The sequence below is a fragment of the Plectropomus leopardus genome, chromosome 9, assembly GCF_026936395.1.
Source record: "Plectropomus leopardus strain MGB_pleo_1.0 chromosome 9, ASM2693639v1, whole genome shotgun sequence".
In the NCBI taxonomy this organism is placed as follows: domain Eukaryota; kingdom Metazoa; phylum Chordata; class Actinopteri; order Perciformes; family Serranidae; genus Plectropomus; species Plectropomus leopardus.
In genome coordinates this window covers 15,994,131-16,012,452 of record NC_142184.1, presented here as the reverse complement: position 1 = coordinate 16,012,452, position 18,322 = coordinate 15,994,131, and positions in this window count along the sequence as shown.

Sequence of the window (18,322 nt, the reverse complement as noted above, 5' to 3'; positions counted from 1 at the left end):
TTTTGTTTTTAAAGTGATTTAATTTCATCCCACATTTCTTTCCTTTTTAAAAATGTATATTTGCTTAAATTTTATATTTCTTCATCTTATCTTATCTTCTTCTTATTATTATATTTATTTTTATTTATTTGTACTATTTATTTACTTGTTAAATCTTCAGTCATCATACTGAGATTTTGTTCATATGACCATTTTTTGTTTTCTTTTTTTGCCTTTCTGTGTATTTGAGCATACATATAGTATTCATTTACTGGTATGTGTGCATCCTTGTTTATTGTTGCTAAACTCAGTTGTTGGAGAAAAAAAGCTCTGTTACTTAATTCTGCTTTGGCTCTGTTTGCCATCCTGTCACCAGGTCTTTCCAATCTCCAACAATGTCCGTTCTTGTCTCTTTAATCCCTTAATGATTTTATTTCTTTACCCTCTCCTTTTCTTTCTCCATCTGCTCCAGGAGCAGCTGTACATCAAAGTGCAGCCCCAGTGTGCAGAGCCATGTGCAGTGCCGCGGCTGCAGCCAGCTCAGACGCTGCAGATCTGGACACAATGGACCTCCTCCTTGCCTCACTGTGGTCACTCATTAAAAATCCCAGACACAGCTTCAGTTGCGATCCACACCCCGACCCCCTGCTTATTTCCTTTTGCACTTCCATGTAGTTTCTTGAGTTCATGCATAACTGCCTCCTGTGTCTTGCAGAAGATTTGCCCTAGGAATTATTAAAATTAATTCAGTTTCTATAAGAAGAGAGCGTCAGTGTCTCAATTAATGTTTGTTGAGTCTCCAAAAATGTCTGGAACCCTTTATTGTAAGGGAGACAAGATTGCTGTTGATGGCTTTTTTTCACCTTTCAAGTTATAAAGAAACTAAAATCACAAAATCACATTGAAGTTGAAATAACCTCCTTCCCTTTTTTCATACTCCAAAAATCTGTTTGCAGTTCCAGTGTCAGACCATGTGGAACTTCTCAAGGACCCTTAGGGTGTCCATAGACCCCTGGTTGAGAACCACATCTATAGTGGTTCAACTTCATCCTCTTAGAAATAGATGTAATGGTGTAAAGAAACAGAACTAAAATATCAAACTAGACTAGAACACACATTGGTTGACAGATCTAGTATCTCCATGGCATTTAAACACTCACGGGTCTGAAAACTTCAATAGAAACACAACATTTCTTTTGAACTTATCTGAAATCTTCTGACATCAAAATAACCTGGATCACAACTTTTACTTTTTGGTCCCTATGTTATCACTAAAGATTATGGAAATAGGCAGCCTAAGCATGACTTATCAGTGACTGTGGCTAATTTCAAAAGAAACCCGAAGAAGGCAAACTTGGATGTAGAGGTCTGAAATGGCCTCTTTGTTTGCACGATTGGTTTGCAGTGTCCTTCACACCTGTGCGCCGGCTACGCACCATTTATCCTGCTTTATTTACTCTTCATTTACAGGCCTCTGTGAAAGAAAAACACACAGTTTCACGGTATGCAAAGAGACACATCACATAAGTGGAAGAGTTTCCAAATAATTTCAGACCCATGAGCTCAAACAGCCATGGAGATGGTAGATGTGTGTTCCACTTTAGTTTATTTTTTTAGTTATGGTTCTCTCAATCCTTTTATCTTATGGTATGCACTACAGTATGGAATCGTTGAGGTCCATTTCTGCTGCACAGATTCAGTGCTCTACAGTGCATGAAGCTGTTGAAGTGTTTAGCCTCCTGCTGAAGATTCATCCCGCCGCTCCAGAAACTGTCACCTCGCAAAAGCAGGGAGACAGTGAAAAGGAAACTATTTCTAAATCTTTGTCTATTCTGGCAGACAGCTCTGCACTGCAATACCATTTTTTACAAAAATGACTGGCACAATCCTCAGCAGATGTCTGCCCCGGCCAGCACACCGTCCAGATGTGAAGGAAAAACGAGTTATCTGTGAATCTCTCACTCATCTATCACAGTTAGTTAATAATAATTTTTAGCATTAAATAGACTCACATGGGTCTTATCAAAGAACAAAGGAGCCAAACAAAACATTTCAAAGAAATGAACTGACACTAAAATAATCATTTATTAATAATGGGATATTTGCTGTAAGCCAAATGTTGAATTTTCTGTTTGAATAATTAATTAGTGAACCAAAACAGTTTGTGTTGGCTCTGATTCTGGGTTTGTTCCATTTGTTCTCCTCTCCCTTTTTTCATTTCCGTATGTTTTATGTAGAATAGATGGTCATTCTGCCAATATTGGACTTTATATGTCTTTTGTGCTCCATCTGTGAGTAGTTTCAGATAAGTACCCTTATCTGCTTCTGACTGGTTCCATGCTCTGAAACCTGAGATGAAATTCATGCAATATTTTACAGTCTATAGCCTCTTGAAGACTGGCTAATACTTTGGCCTTTCTGCTGAATACAGTGACAGTGACCAAAAATATTATCCCGCACAATGGGCAATTTCCTCATCTTTATATGTTTTTGGGCTCACTATATGGTATCTTGTTCCAAGTGACATACAGGCTGTGTCCACTTTTTCTCTTTAGCCTCCAGTGCCTCATAGGAGCCATCAGTATGAGAGGTCTCTATAGTGATGAGAGACAAAGTTAATGAATCCACTTTAGCGAAACAGGACACTCTTCAATTAGTCTGATTGCCCTAACCGCTTCGTGAACCATCCCCATCCCCACCATTTGCTATCATTCCTCTCCAGGATCTTTACAGGACACACTTTTATCAGATTTTAAGCACAGGGGGCACAGACGTTCTGTAGTGAGGGAGAGGTAGAGAAAATGGACAGATTCCAATTTAGTGACATCAGCTACTTAGCAATGAGAAGGACACTAGATCCTTTCTTACAGTAGTGACCTGGGAAGCGCTCCAAACCTCATAAAGAAATGAAGACAAAGAGAATAGCCGTCATTTATTTTCCTATTCCCTGAGCTGAGACAGAAAGTTGGTGCACATGTATAAAAAAGTCATTCAAACATATGCTAGAGTAAGAGAGTGAGGCGTTTCAGCTGTGAAAGAGCAACACTTTACAGGCACATTTTAATATAAAACCACCTAAAAAAAAAAAAAAAAAACTAAAAGAAATTAACGTGCAATTAAGCCACTTGGTGTGTTAATTCCTAGGTGGTATGACCCTCCATCACTTCTATAAAACTTGCTCGTTAACATGTGACACCAGCAGTAAAAGTAGGCCTCAAACTACCACAGTTCAGGATGGATGGTGATAAATTACCCACTTTCTCCACTCTGCGGGCATTAAAGACCCACTGGTGGTTTTTAACCAAAGAGAGGAAGTATTCTGTTGTGGTTTGTGGCTGGTAACATTTCACGTGGAGTGCACAGAACACTCACTATCACAAGAACATAGCAGGCACATGGTTAGTTTGATTTTAACTTAAATGTTCAGTGTGTAGGATTAAGGGTTATATATTGGCAGAAATTAGATATTATATAATAAGGTTGTTTTCTTTAAGTGTTTAAGCACGGAAAGTAAAAATCATTGTGTTTTTGAAACAAGCCATTTATATCTACATAAGGAGTGGGTCCCTGTCTACATAGATTGCCATGTGGCACTACTGCCATGTTTGTACAGCAGCCCAAAATAGACAAACCAAACACTGGCTCTAGATAGGACCATTTGTGCTTTTGTGTTTATTCAATGTTTTAACTCGTTTAAATCACTGGGTCCATTTTTATTAATTTTTGAAACGGAAGAGAGCTCTGCGGATAATCTAACCCCCAATAAAAATGTTTGAAACTTACTTTATCAGAGGAAAAATATGAGCACACATTAGCAGATACTGTAAGGGGCCCATCTCCAACATGCCAAGCACCATCTAAGAAACCCGGATTTGTAGCATGAAACTACTTAATTCAATGTTTTTACTGGTGTCAAACACCAAGTCCTTGGTGAGGAGACTTTTCGGATAATTCGTCTCATGATAAAAACTTCCTTAATGTCTGGATCTTAAATTATCAGAGAACAAAGGTGAGCAAATATTAGCAGGTGCTGGACCAGTGGCCCGTCTCTGACATGCCAAACTGCTTTATTTTGTGTTTTTACTGGTTTTAATCACCTGGTCTGTTTGTTTGTGAGAGGAGGAGACCTCTGCTGATAATTCAGCTCCAGGTAAAAACCTCCTGAACAATGCACAAAAGGATTTCAATGCTAGATAACACTAAGTCCCCCTAAATCTTACGTACTGCTCCTTTAAAGGCACTGGGAGTTTAGTTGGAAAAAAGTTGATGTTTTTTTAACAGTACACCAAAGAGTAGCCATTGTGGAGCGAGGTGTCTAGACCCTCAAATAAGGGGGACAAACACAGGAATTTCACAGGGGTCAAAGGGGCCTTCCTGTGATGGAAACAGCTTTTTTTTCCACAATAGGACCAGGAGGATATGAACTCATAAAGATGTAGGTGTGGGAATGGAATGGCCTTTCGGAGTGTACACATTCACGCAATAACAGTCACTTTTTCCTCTTCTTTTTCCACAGAACTCTCAAAGTTCTTCTCGGTGTGGTTGTCACTCCATGTCAGGTATGCTGGTGTTTACCGTCTGTCCAGGTCTGTTCAAATAAGAGCGAGAGGGGCTGAATGGGTTAAAGAGGGAGAGAGAGGGAAGGCCATGTGTGTTTGAGACAGAGAGGCACCTCATTGAGTCGGTGGTGGCAGCAGCATCTTGGCTGTGAGAATGTGACAACTGTTGCTGCTGAGACAGAGTCCCAGTGTGAGCTGGAGATGACCCGAAAACTTCCTGGAGGTTTCGTCAGGGAGAGATGAGAAAGCTGGTTGTTGTCTACTAATATGTGAGGCTCTTTGTTTGAACACTTGATTTAGTTTCTGATACTGGGCAGGGAGCAAGTATAAGATACTGATGTCCTGCACTAAAGGGCTCACGGTGTTTCCTTACAATTCTTTTACTAAGTTTCGCATCAACCATGACACCAGACTACAAATATTGGGTTATTCGGACAAACCTTTAATTACACTCAAAGAAAACATTATTTCCTACATCCAATGCTACTGTTTGAATTATGAGACAACAATAATTAGCCGTTACATACAGTCAGCTGTCCATTAACAAACTTAAAGAAAGTTTTTCTTCAAGGGGTTTTGTTGCAGGGTTAGATGATTGGACAAATACTGTATATGTCAGCTATCAGCAATTGGCTGAGTACATGGCCACGTATTTTAGGGAGATTTCCTTGTCACCCTAACTTTCTGCTCCTTTCAGGCTGTTTGGATCTTCTTACATGCATTAATTATCAATGGCATTAATTGTAAAATAATCTAATTGTCTAATTGTATCTAATTGTAATTTGCAGTCGTTGCCCTCTAGAGGGCCAGAAAATATCAGAGTAATAAAATAAAGTTGAGTGAGCTGCTGCTGATACTGAGGACCGAGCCATTTTTCATTCCTAGTCTGTCCCTGGTAGTAGCTGAGGTCATTTTTCTCCTGGATTTTGTTTGACAGGTGCCTTATGATGCATTGTGATGCTTTCATGCAGCTGAAGTAGTGAAATATGAATGCTAATATTTACACTTGTGGTCTGAATTGATCATGGTTATATTTACCCAAAGTGTTTATTTGGACTTGACTAGTAAAGGCTAATGTTGCATATTGAGAATGTTAGCAATTAGCAACATAAACAAGACTATTGTCTTACACACAGCTCATTCATATAATAATTGACTGCGACCAGGAGCTCTATGGCTCGCTCTGATGGTGGGTCGGTCGGTGGACAAAAATGTTCCCACCCTTTGGTAGCCAAAGTCTTTGCCTTAGGAGGCTGAAATTTGGCTTGAAGGCCAACTGTGTGTGTGTGTGTGTGTTGGTGCCAAAACTTGAAAATAGATTCACAGACTTGTCCAAGATTTTTTGGAACATTGGTCATGAGCCAAAGGACAACTGATTAACTGGCAAAAAGGGGCAATGCATGGATGCATGTGCGTACATGGTCGCAGCTGAAGCAAATTTGTTCTATTCTGATATTATCTCGTAGGGATTTTTTGCATATCTTTCAATAGAGGATTCTCCACACATTTTTTATTCAACTATTTATAAATGAATATTTTTAACTCAGGCACATCCATGTGACAGCCTTCTCTTGAAGTCATGATTAGATCTAAGTTGCTAATGTTCCCGTTCTGCAGATGATGATGATGCTACAATACAGCTGCACTCATCATTAACCTAAAGCCCATATCCCTGTACTGATGGCCATCTGCTTATTATCAATGCTACTTAAGACTTCATATGAAGAGACTGCTGCAATATGCATAGCTGCTGTGTTTCGGCCTTCTTTGGCACATCAATGGATCGCTGAGTTTAGATTTATCTGTTTAAGTTTTCTCCACAATGTATTTTTCTCAGCTGGAGAAGCCCAGTAGAAGAATGGGCCACACAGCAGCTGGTGTTCGGCCCACACAGAGGAGATTGGAGCGTGATGGAGAGTGATGAGGTCAGAGCATAGACTCCAAATATACGCTGCACATACAGACGCTGCATTCATATAAAGATAAATCTGTTCCACGTGAGTTTGCTCACTGAGCCCTCCTTTTTCATACAACTGTTCCAGTTCATTCATGCCACCCTTGTTCTTTTTTTCACAAGTTGAAATCATTTGACCACTTGAATGAGTCCATTCTTTCTCTTCCAAAAGTGTTCTCTGAAACAAATTGGAAGACATTGGCTATTGGATTTGTGCTCATACACATGTAGCATTGTGCACATTCATATCTGTGCTACTTAAAGCAGATAGGTTGATTAGATTTTGCTAATTTAGGAGTCCTGCAAATAATTTCAGCCCATTTTAGACATTTGGTTTTATTATGAAATTACATGTAGTATTTCAGATGTTTTTCTCCAGTGGCTTTCCGGGGATAAGCGGTTTTAAAATTCTTTATGTCTGTTCTGACATAAAGAAGGTCCTCACATAAAACCAGGCCATCTATGCAGTAGAAAGACATGAATACTTTTGAAATTGGTGCTACATGACCAGAGAAAAACTACATTGGCATGTGCTTCTGCTCAAAGGGTAGAAAAGCTACAACTACCATAATGCACTGTGGTACACCAGATCGAATTCTTCTGCTGGTAGGTGACATCTTGTGTGCTCGCCAATGTGTCACAATGGCAGCTTTACTTTTTTCCCCTGTGACCGGACATTAGCCAGAAGAAGGCGTGACAGAGGAACAGCTCCCGATGCAAGCTGGGCCAGCCTCACCCTGATGCCGGCTCTCCTCCCTCTCTTCGTCCGGCTCTTTTGGTTTCGTTTCTCCCCTCTGGTCTGGCCACTAGGCGTATGCCCTTTGCGATCTGCTGCACTCAGTCCAAAACTGATGTTGATAAGTGTTTTTCTATCGTAGAAAAGTCGTGCTTTAGCAGAAGGGGTCATGGTGTTGAAAAAATAGAAAAAATATAGCAAAAAAGTAGCAAGGATTTGAAGAGCTACTGGCTGCTGCATCAACATGTGCTGCCATCATCATAGCAACAAACAAGGTACAGCCTGTAGTTTGAGCAACAGCCTGAGAGCCAGCGAAAATCTGACGGATGATGTATTTTACAAAGGATGCAGGATATCAAAGCACTAGATGGAGATGGAGAGAAGATTACCACAGTTTATCTACACACACTACCCACATTGTTTTGATGCAAAGCTAGTGGAAAATTGCAAAGTATCCCTTTAATCTTTACATTAACTAAAATGTAGTACAGTTGGCCTGGAGGTTTACAGGTTAAACAGAGCCACCATCTATTGACAAAGTTTATCTAACACAGCTTTAAATGACTAATAGTACCAGTATTCTCTAACTGCTCAGCTCAGCCACAGCATGGGCTGTATAGAGTCTGTATGATTTATGGGTCAGTCATATGAAGCATGAGCTCATATATGCCAGCATACTCTGCCAAATGTGGTTGGTGCAATGCAAAATTGCATTGGATTTGTAATCAATGCTGGCGCTCTGCATGCACCAACATACACACACACACACACACACACACGCATGGGCTTCAATCTCCCTCCAGTGGGTATGAAAGTCTGCATCCATTCCACATCTGGTTTACATCACAACCAGACCACCACCACCAACCAACCCAGATCTATCATGAGACACACACGCATACACGCACATTTCAATCTCATTTTTAATACCTCATCATGAACTGCTCTTTCAGCGAGAAACACAGAAGCACAATGTTGTTCTTTATCCTCCACAAAGAAAGTTGACTTCACAGTAATCCGCAGTGCTTAAACTCTGTAGCATCTCGACCTGCTGTTGGAATACATCAGCATATCAAAGACGCACATGTTGAGAGTCTGCATGTGATCGTGCATGCAAACACGTAGTACTTTAATTACTGACTTTGTGTTTTATTGTAAATGCTGCGGTGCTGGTGGGAGCAGCAGTCTGCACAAAATATGAGGTGTGTTTTGAGATGAACACATTCACAATGAGCCCCTTGTTTCCTCGGCAATGTGTTCTCAGTTGCAAAGCAATTAAAGACTAGTTTACTAGCCAGGACTGCTCTTTTCTCTGGCTGTGACGCAACCCACCAGGTTTGCCCAGCTGAGGGCTGAGTGATGGGCATATACACTCCGGCGAGCACAAACACAGGCACATGTGCACGTGCGCTCAAAGGGGGGACTCATGCATGTACATGCACACATCATTTAAGCTTAGCCAGAGCTGCCAGAAGGTAAACACTCGACGTTATTGCAGCACAAGGCATGCCCTGTATGAAGCTGCTCTTACTTCACTAACCTCACAATGACGATAAATCTAGATGAGTGACAGAAACTTTACAGTGAAGTCACACTCATTAATGTGTTGACTCAACATACATTTAGTGAACACAGACCCCTGTGTTAACATTTTATTTATGCAGCAAAATATATAAATGTAAGGGTGGAGTTCTTCAAAATAGTGATGTCAACTTCCACCTGTTAAAGCTTTCATAGATAAAGAAAAAAGGAAGCAGAAAAGGACCAAGTCAAACTTCTCCCCCACTTCCTTTACAATCTTTCTTGAATGAACTCATTGTTCTTTTTTTTTCATTTTGCTCTGCCCTGTGAGATGAAAACTGTTCTTGTGTTTCCTTTTTTCTCACATAGGACTCAACTTTATTTATTCAGCCTGAGGTGGGAGTAAGTCACACACGTGTGAGTAACAAGCAAGTCTCAAGTCTTAACCTTCAAATCTTAAGCAAGTCCCAGTTACTATGGAGATAGTAAAGCAAGTTAAGCTGAGTCCTTGCTATGAGCTAAGAAAGTCAAATCGAGGCATTACTCAAGCCAAGCAAGTCACAGGTCGAGTCATGAAATTCTAATGATCTGGTCAAATGTTAGCTTGCTAAATAACATTTGACTATCTAATAAGCTAATGGGGTAGCTAAAAAGATGCATCTGTTTACCTTTGCTTGTGGGTTTTGTAGTAATAGTTGGTTGGGTTTTGAGCTGCAGACAGCTGCAAAACATAAAAATAATAGTTTTTGTTTTTAATTACAAGACTTAATATGCAATGATGAAACACATTTTAAAAGGCAATTAATTAAAGTCACTGTAGTAAAATAGAATAAAATGAACACCAGGGATAAAAAAAAATAATGTAAAAAGCAATAATTCAAACTTAAAAAAATAAAAAATAAAAAGACAAGACAGTAGTGTTCCCTCAAGCATTGCAATTTTAGCTGTAAGTTTACAACAATTGCTTTTTATGCACTGATGGATGGAATCAAGGGTAAAATTTCATTAAAAGAAAAAAAGTCATTAGTCACTGGTGATTATTTTTTATCACCAGTCTTATACAAGAAAAGGTTAAACAGTACTCACGGTTACAATGAAAGCAAATCTTTGGGAATATTATGAAGCTAAATATTTTTGGTCCTCACCCAGCCAGTATCCTTGGCTCAGACTGGTATGTACAGTAAAGGTTTGTTTGTGTGTTTTTTTCCCCAGAGAATCTACCACACCAGTGCGATGTGTCTTATGATAGCACTGCAGGGTGTGTGAACGGGCATAACTTTCTCCATGTGCGTAAGACATGGTCTTTACCTTTTTTTCACTCTCTCTGAAACCTCTCCAAAAGCAAAATAGACACACATGATGAAGAGGGATTATTGTTATTTGGAGAGACTTGAAACAGGGTTCCACGGTATTTGGCCCACTCAGGGTCAGCGGGTTTGGGATTTTTGCTGTGGCTTAAGTGGGTGATGGGGTGGAAGAAGTCTTGGCGATACTCTTTTTTTTTCTCTCTTTATTTTCATTGTATGGTATGAGAAGCAATGCAAGGACTCAGCAGTGCTGTTCCTTACTACACTCTCATGTTACTGAACACTGGGTTATCACACTAAAAAGGAAATGAATTAATTTAACAAAGCTTTTGTTATTTTCGTCTGTTATCCTTTTCTTATCTGTGGTAGGGGCTGGAGGACACAATAGTAGCCTTGTGTTGTTGTGTTTACTCTCTTCCTGTGGCTTGTGGTGAAAACAACATGAATGAACCAATCACTCTAACAACTTTTTTGGTTTATGTGTGTGAAAATATATGTGTTTGTGTGTGTCCTCATTTGTGCGAGTGGTAGTGTGTTTTTCCCACACACCCCGGGGGGGGGTTGTTAATAGTTCGTGCGAGGTGAACACTTTAAAGGGTCATAAACTCACAATACTAAAGCCATCATTGCCTTTCCTTACCCATATCCGTGGATATCACTCATCTGTCTGAAAAACTTGTCAGGTCTCATTCCTCAATCTCCTGTTCTCCACCCTCCAAAATACACATGGTTCACAGCGTAATCTTTCTCTCTGTTCCATCCTTCAGATGCCTACCGACTCCCTCCGCCCCTCCCTCCTTCATCACTCCATCATAATGGAGGAATTTAATTCAAGAGGCCGACCGGCGTAGTCTCCCAGTTGCAGCTTGGCTCAGTTTCTAAGCTGATTCTGTAGTGTGTAAACTGCGATTGGTGCCAGTGTCACCACCCTCTGAAACACTCTGACACGGTCACAACCACCCTTTACAATGAGACCATGCATCAGGAATCACAATAAGTTTTCACGTTTCCACAGCATCAATGGCTGGTGCCAGCTGGTCTCTCCTGGCAGGTCTGTGTAAAAAGCCTTCGACTGAAAAGCCCTTTGGAGTGTCAGTCAAAAACAACAAATATCCTAACACCCAGCCACTTAGTCTCAGTTTCCCAAAAGAGAAAAAGCACAAATAGTTAATAGTAAATAGTTTCTCAATTCAGAGAATGAGAGAGAGAAATTAATTATGAGATAAAAACTATAAATACTAAATATTTGATGTTACTAATACCTTGAGACCGTCATTGATTCAAAACTAAATTTTGAGGAAAATTGTGCAGCTGTGACTGGCTGAGGAAACTGTTCTACTTCCATGGAGATAAAACCATGATGACCTTATTTTATCATGCTTTAATTTAATCTGTTTTATCTTTTTTCTTAGTGTCATGGTTTGGAAGCCTCTCTGTAAAGAACAGGAACTCTCTGAATCAGATTTTGAAATGTTAACTGATTAGTGAGCCCCAGCTAAACCTGGCATTCCTGTATACCAGACAGTTACAGCAGATACCCAATGCTATCGTAAACAATGACCTGCACCCCTTACCACTTTGAGTTTCAGCGTCTCCCCTTTGGAAAGAGGTTTTTAGTCCCAAGGTGTAAAACTAAGCACAATAAAAAACTGTTTTGTTCCAGCTGCCATCACACTGGTGAACAAGGGGTGGGAAGATTGCACAGAATTGCACAAGATCATTTTGGAGCCTGTAATTATGTTTCACTTGTAATTTTTAGATTGTTTTTATTGAAGGTTTTATTTTGTATTTTTGTGTTTTAATTTGTATTGCATATTTAACATTTTCATTAGCACCGAGGCACTCGAATTGTTTTATCTTCCTGTCATGTTTTATCCTGTATGTTGTCTGTGGTGTCTGACAATAGTGTGAAATGGATGCCTTGCCCTTTATACTGCAAACCAAATCTACCTACAGGTGCAAATAAAGTAATATTAACCTGGATTACAAACAGTAACTATACATAAATGTGGTATTTTTGCAGGAGTTTGGTGTCAAAGATGACCTGTTCAGGGGGCAGAAGTTCGTGCAGATAAAAAGCAGTGATTTATCAACCAAAAATCACAATTAAAACAGAGGAGAAGAACAAAAACCCCAGAAAAATGAACAAAAGCAACTATGGTGAGAAAGAACTGAAAAGAAAAATCACAGTCTCACAGCAAGCTGCCACTGACAATCATTCCCACAGTCAATGCCCATGTGGCTTTCTATAACCCCTCCTGGCCCCACCCTAATTGGACTCATCCACTGCATGGGGGTAGGGTAAACAAAAAAGGGGAACAACTCTTAAACATGAATTTAACAAGTAAACATTAACATTTAATTGGTTTACATATTTACATGTAAGACAAAATCAATATATATCTCTCTCTCTAAGATGAATTATGCTCCCAAATCATCAATCTGTCAGTCACCAGTGTCTGATCACCCAGCCAGAGGAGCTCAGGCTGCTAAGCCCTCCCCCTCTCTCCTCAGCTCAGGCTGCCAACAACCACAAAGGGCAAAATCATCACTATCATCAATAAACCAGATTGAAACAAACAGCAAAAACAAACACACAAACCTGGTTTATAAAAAAAACTATTTTGCAAGACATTTTATTGATAAAAGTGGAGATTAGACACCTAATTGATGTCCTCACTCTGACTAACAAGGCACAGGTGGCCTCATCAAGCCTGCTGACAGTGGCTGCTGTTGGGGATCTGGGCATGTGAAATGGGATTGAGAGAGCATTCACAGTGCACAAAAAATTGACATAACTGAATGCTGCTTGTTATATTCTACAGTCAGTATAAAAGTGGGATTAAATCAAACATGTAAAAAGACAACGAGCCTCACATGGTTGCAGAAGTTATATAGACAACCTTAAGTTAAGACTTTCGGTCCTACTTTACACCCCCCACAAAGTGGCGCAATCAGTGCTAGTTTCAGACAGACACAGTTGTCATTTTTTCAGCTAGAACCCACAATAAACAGGTTTCCATAACAGATTTGCACAAAAATTAAACAATATTTTTGAAATGTCGATAGAATACAATGATGACTGCATTTCCATTGAGAGATAATATGCGACTTTTCTCACAATGTTATGCATTTCTGCTCTCGCTAACATTCCAAGAAGCATGGTTATGGATGTTCAAAACATCCGCAGGTTTATGTCTATTGCAGCTACCGCTATAGCTGTCCTTATTTCCAATCGAAGGTGAGATAGGCGTGTTATGCGAGCAATAATGGAAAGGCGAGCCCCTTATACATGGCAGCGGCCATGTATGAGGAATTTGTGGGAGATGATATATCACTGTTTCACAGAGGAATTGTGTATTCAAAACTTCCAGATGATCTCCTCAACTTTTATTGATTTATTCAGTTTATTGAGTTAGGACAGTGCACAACAGAAGTTCTGTTTTCTCATTCAAGTTTATAACTAGACTTTTTAATTTTGCTGCTTAAATGTCCCATGATGTTTGCTGCAGTGACATTACTGCTCTTACTGCATTACTGTCTGCAGAACTAATGCAGTAATGCACTTCTCTAATTTGCTGAATCTACAATGTAAATAGACGTAGGAAATGACACTCTTATTGGTTGAAATCATGTTAAGCCCAAAACACACCTGTGATTAATTAAGGGACTTCATACAACCCCTTTGCAACCTTGCACCTTACATTGTACCCACGTTATGTGTAGTTTAACTATCAAAAGTGACAATACACTCTTGACCATGCATCAGGGGCCCATAGAGTCTGCAGTTATGCTACCCTCACTATGAGGCTACATTCATCATGCTGATGTAGCTAAATGTGCATGACAGTGTTGACAATATTAAATGGTTAGCACTAAACACAAAGTCCAGCTGAAAGTAATGGGAATGCCCTTAGCTTTCCAAGTATAAACCAAAGTACTGGAAGTTAAGGCCAACTGCCATTACCATCCCTGGATCCATGCCGCTAGTGTGAGTTAAAATGAGTCAACCAAACAAAAAAGAAAAAAACACTTCTTATGAAATAAATACCACCCAAAAGTCATTCAGACCATCACTGGCTGCAACAGGAATTCTGAGAGTGTGTTTTTGGCAGTCTTCTCAAACCAGTGTCCATGATTTAAGCTGTGTCAAGCTAGGTTTATTTGTGCAGCCCTTAATCAAAGTTGCAGTCTCAAAGGGCTCCACAACAGCCACATTATGAAACAAATAAAACTAACACCCCCCCTCAACTTTGAGCCCCAATGAGAACAAAGGAAAACACAGTAGACAGCCCGATTAAGGAAGAAAAAGGAGGAAACATGAAGACTAGGATCCCCTTTGAGGACCACCGGGCGTACAGTGGTGAAATCAGCTGCGCTCTTGCCAACTCCAGCAACATCAGCAGCTAGCATGAAACATGAGTTCAGGCAATTTAATGCTGGTTTAAGTTTTAGCTGCTACATGCCATCATCATTAAGTTTAGGATGGGCTTTGATCCTTGTTAAATAAGAACCACATCAGATTTAAAACTAGACTCACAATGGTATGAGTCAGGAACTAAAAACAGGTTGCTGGTTGAAGGAATAGACATTTTCAGCACGGTATTTCACTCTGGGCATAAAAAAAAAAACTCAATTTAAGACATTGTGCTCCTTTCAGGAACTTTCACAAGAGTGAATTTGTTACTTCCACATGCAGGCTTACAGGGAGCACAGTGGATACGTGTCCACAGAGTGCAGCAGCCCTGCTTCTCGGCCTGTGTGGTGAGTTTATGATTTATAAACACCACTGACAGAGAAGAAGAAAGAAGAAAGGAAGAGTGTTTGGCAGGAGCTGCAGGTCAAGAGGGACGATTTACCGTGCTGTGATCTAGGAGTGTGATGAAGGCTTTTATCACTCTGGTGGAATTGGCATCAATCTGTTCCTCTTTTTTGACCTTCACCACTGGTGCAACACTCCCAGAACACACACATACAAACATTTGCAACCATTGTTTAATAGAAAATGCAGCAGCCTGCTGTCTGTGACATTTATGAGTGTCATAAATGGCATTCACAGAAAAAAGGGGATGCTGGGAGTATTTATTTTGTGTACCACAAGTCAACATCTCAGTAGACTCCTCATCAAATAAGTGAAAAATGAGTGCATAACTGCCACACTTGGTCGCCTATCTGTTTTTTAACTTAAGTCGACAAACCTCTAAATTAGAAATTGTGTCTGAATGTAAGCCCTGCTTTTTTCTTCCCTAATTTCCTGTGAGCGAAGCATGGCAGACATGTAGTAAAGTAGGGCTCATCTGGACTGCAGTCTCAAGCCATGTATGCCAAGAACCAATGGCCTGCATACCTTGGGGAGCTGAGACAGGAGGGAGGAGATGAGGGGGAAGCTTCAAACATATCGCCCTGCAGTTCAAACACTGCACCAGGCTGAGGCTCTTTGCCAGCCTCTGAGGTAGAATGCTGATGTGATCTTATATTGTATAGGCTAACAGAGATCATGTGTTTCCCTCTTATTTCTCTGGACACTAAAGAGCTTAACTTTAGGTCACACTTACAGTAAATTGGGGACTAAGGAGCACAAATGGAAGGATAACAGACACACGGAGCAATAAAGCTGTCCACTTGTTAGCTGTGACATTCCAACTACTGCACTGAGTTTCAGAAAGAAAACTGACCCTATGCTAAGCCCTTCAGCTTTTGTTGTTATAAGCTGAAGGCCTGTCAGTCTGTGTTGATGGTTGACATGTTGACTTGTCATTGAAGGAAAAGGAAAACTATTTGAAAGGCTAGATTCCACTAGGGGAAAGTTAAATTATATATATATATATATATATATATATATATATATATATATATATATATACTGTATATAGTAATTTACACAACCACTTTTAGTATTTCACTGCTGAATAGATGATCTTTTAGCACTGACTTTTGCTCAAAACCTACAACTAACAGAATGCACTGCACTGCACCGGATCAATAAACTCAGTATTTACAGCCTCCATTTTCACAATAGTAGAGACAGTCTTCTGTTCACAAACTCTCATATTACAGCCAAACAGTACACTAAGATATGTTTCTGAAGTCATTTTAGGTGAGAAATAGGCAACACAGTTACATAATCTTGATTTATATTCAATTAGAACTGCCGTGGTTTAATGTTTGATCCAAGTTTGGTCTGCGTTTGAAAGACACCGAGAGGGTGGCGTCTCTCTCTCTCTCTTTCTGAGTTCGATGTAATTTTCTGCCCATGTCTGCACCTACAGTTGCATCAGTTGCATATTGAGCATACACCAACACCAAATGTAATGTGTTCAGGACATTGGAATACAGACTTTCTTCATGTTATTAGCTACATTTGTACTTTTCCTGCATTGACAAATCAAAATGTTTGCTGTGAAAAGTTTCTTTTCATGGTGATAATAGTTTAATTTCATGAATACTTGGCAGGGGTATGCTTGAGAAGAGCTAATTTAGCAAGCACTTTGTTTAAAATATACTGATGCATTTACAAATTCTTAAAATGTATTTATGCAAGGTCCATTCTATTTACAACAACTGGGCGTTTTAACTTAGCATAGTCTGATTTTGAAATGTATGGATTAGTTCCTTATCTCTGTTCACAGTCACACAGTATAACCACACACCTGACTGAATTATCCCAACAAACTTAATGGTTCACACGTGCCACAGAGTGCATTGGCACTTGGTCCAGTCACTCTCCACTCCCTGGGGCCTGATCTAGTAAAAAGGCCTCTATAAATAAGGCCAACAGTTTCTCTGGAGCCAATAAATCTTAGAGAGCTGGCTTTTTCTCCATTGTGGCATCTGGCGTCATTTGTCACTTATGTGGTGAGCAATTAGGTATAAAAGAAAACCAGGAAACCCAGCAGAGGCCATGCTGGCTGGTGCCAGCAGCCATTGCTATGTTAAACTTCACCACAAGAGACCACGACCCAGATACTCCGGCGGAGTGCGAGAGAAAGTGAAAAATGGCTAAGAAACCAAAGTATTGGGTCTGGGAAATGACATCATTGTTTTCCAGTGAATGATGTGGCTTAAGTTACAGCATTCTTGTTTATGTCCACCACAGGCTAACAAGCATTTCAGGCTGAGCATAGATTGCAATCAAAGTCCTTAGCTCTCATAATCTGGGGATGTTAATCTTAGATCTAAAATTTCAAACAAACAAAAAGGTACAGAGTAATTACAGGCAGACATACACAAGTAAATGGACACACAGAGGGAGCATGCTACCGCTGCCACACTAACACCATGTACCTTTTTAGGCTGACATTAACATGACAAATTGTGGTGACATTTCTTGAGTATGCTTTGCAGTATTGGATAAAATGGCTAATAAATGGTATCATTGTGCAGCATATCCTGACTCTGGTCCTTGGAGATGATTTATTTCTGTCCTCTTATTCAAACAGCACTATTCAGCACAAACCAAGAACTAAAATAGGGCTTCCTGTGTCACGCCCAATCACTTCCTGGTGCCAGTCACTGTGCTGCAACAGACCTATCCAAGATGAGAGGTTTCGGGCTACATTTCAAGATTTATGAATAACAGTCTGGTAACTATAAATGCTGATTACTGGAATGAAAATGCAGTGTCAAAGACCAGGGTTTTCCACACATTCATTTATTTGTTGCAGCTCGCCATGATTAAAACATCTGCCACCATGTATTGACTTTATATTTTTGGAGCTGGACTGTTCATTAGGAGTGCTATTGGAATATATATGCAGTCCGGTTATGCATTGCAACACTCTTGGAGTGCAGAGTGTACTCTAGGCACAGATGGAGCAGCAGAACGACAGGCGCAGTGAAAATGAAATTTAATTGTTAAATGCACCGAGTCTGAAAGTTTGCATTCACTCGCCTTTTCAGCAACTGTTCTTCTCATCAATTATTCTGATCTGATCGGCTCTGAATGGATTGACAGATCAATAACAAACACTGCCGCAAACTACACAAACTGCTGCTGCAACACGTTCTCATTCCAAGTCATCACATGTTGCATTGGACATCACATTCAGACAAGAAGTGAACACTAGACTCCCAAATGGAAGTCTGGGGTCTGGTGGACCCATCTAGCGCCCCTCCCGCCCACACTATAGGCACCCTCATGCTTCTTGCATGACATTGTTACCGGTAGCATTTTAACCTGATGCTATCCTGCTGTGTGTCATGGGGACATGACAGATTCCGTCCGGCTGTGTTCTCACATGACGCCACCCATCTGCGTATCTGGCTG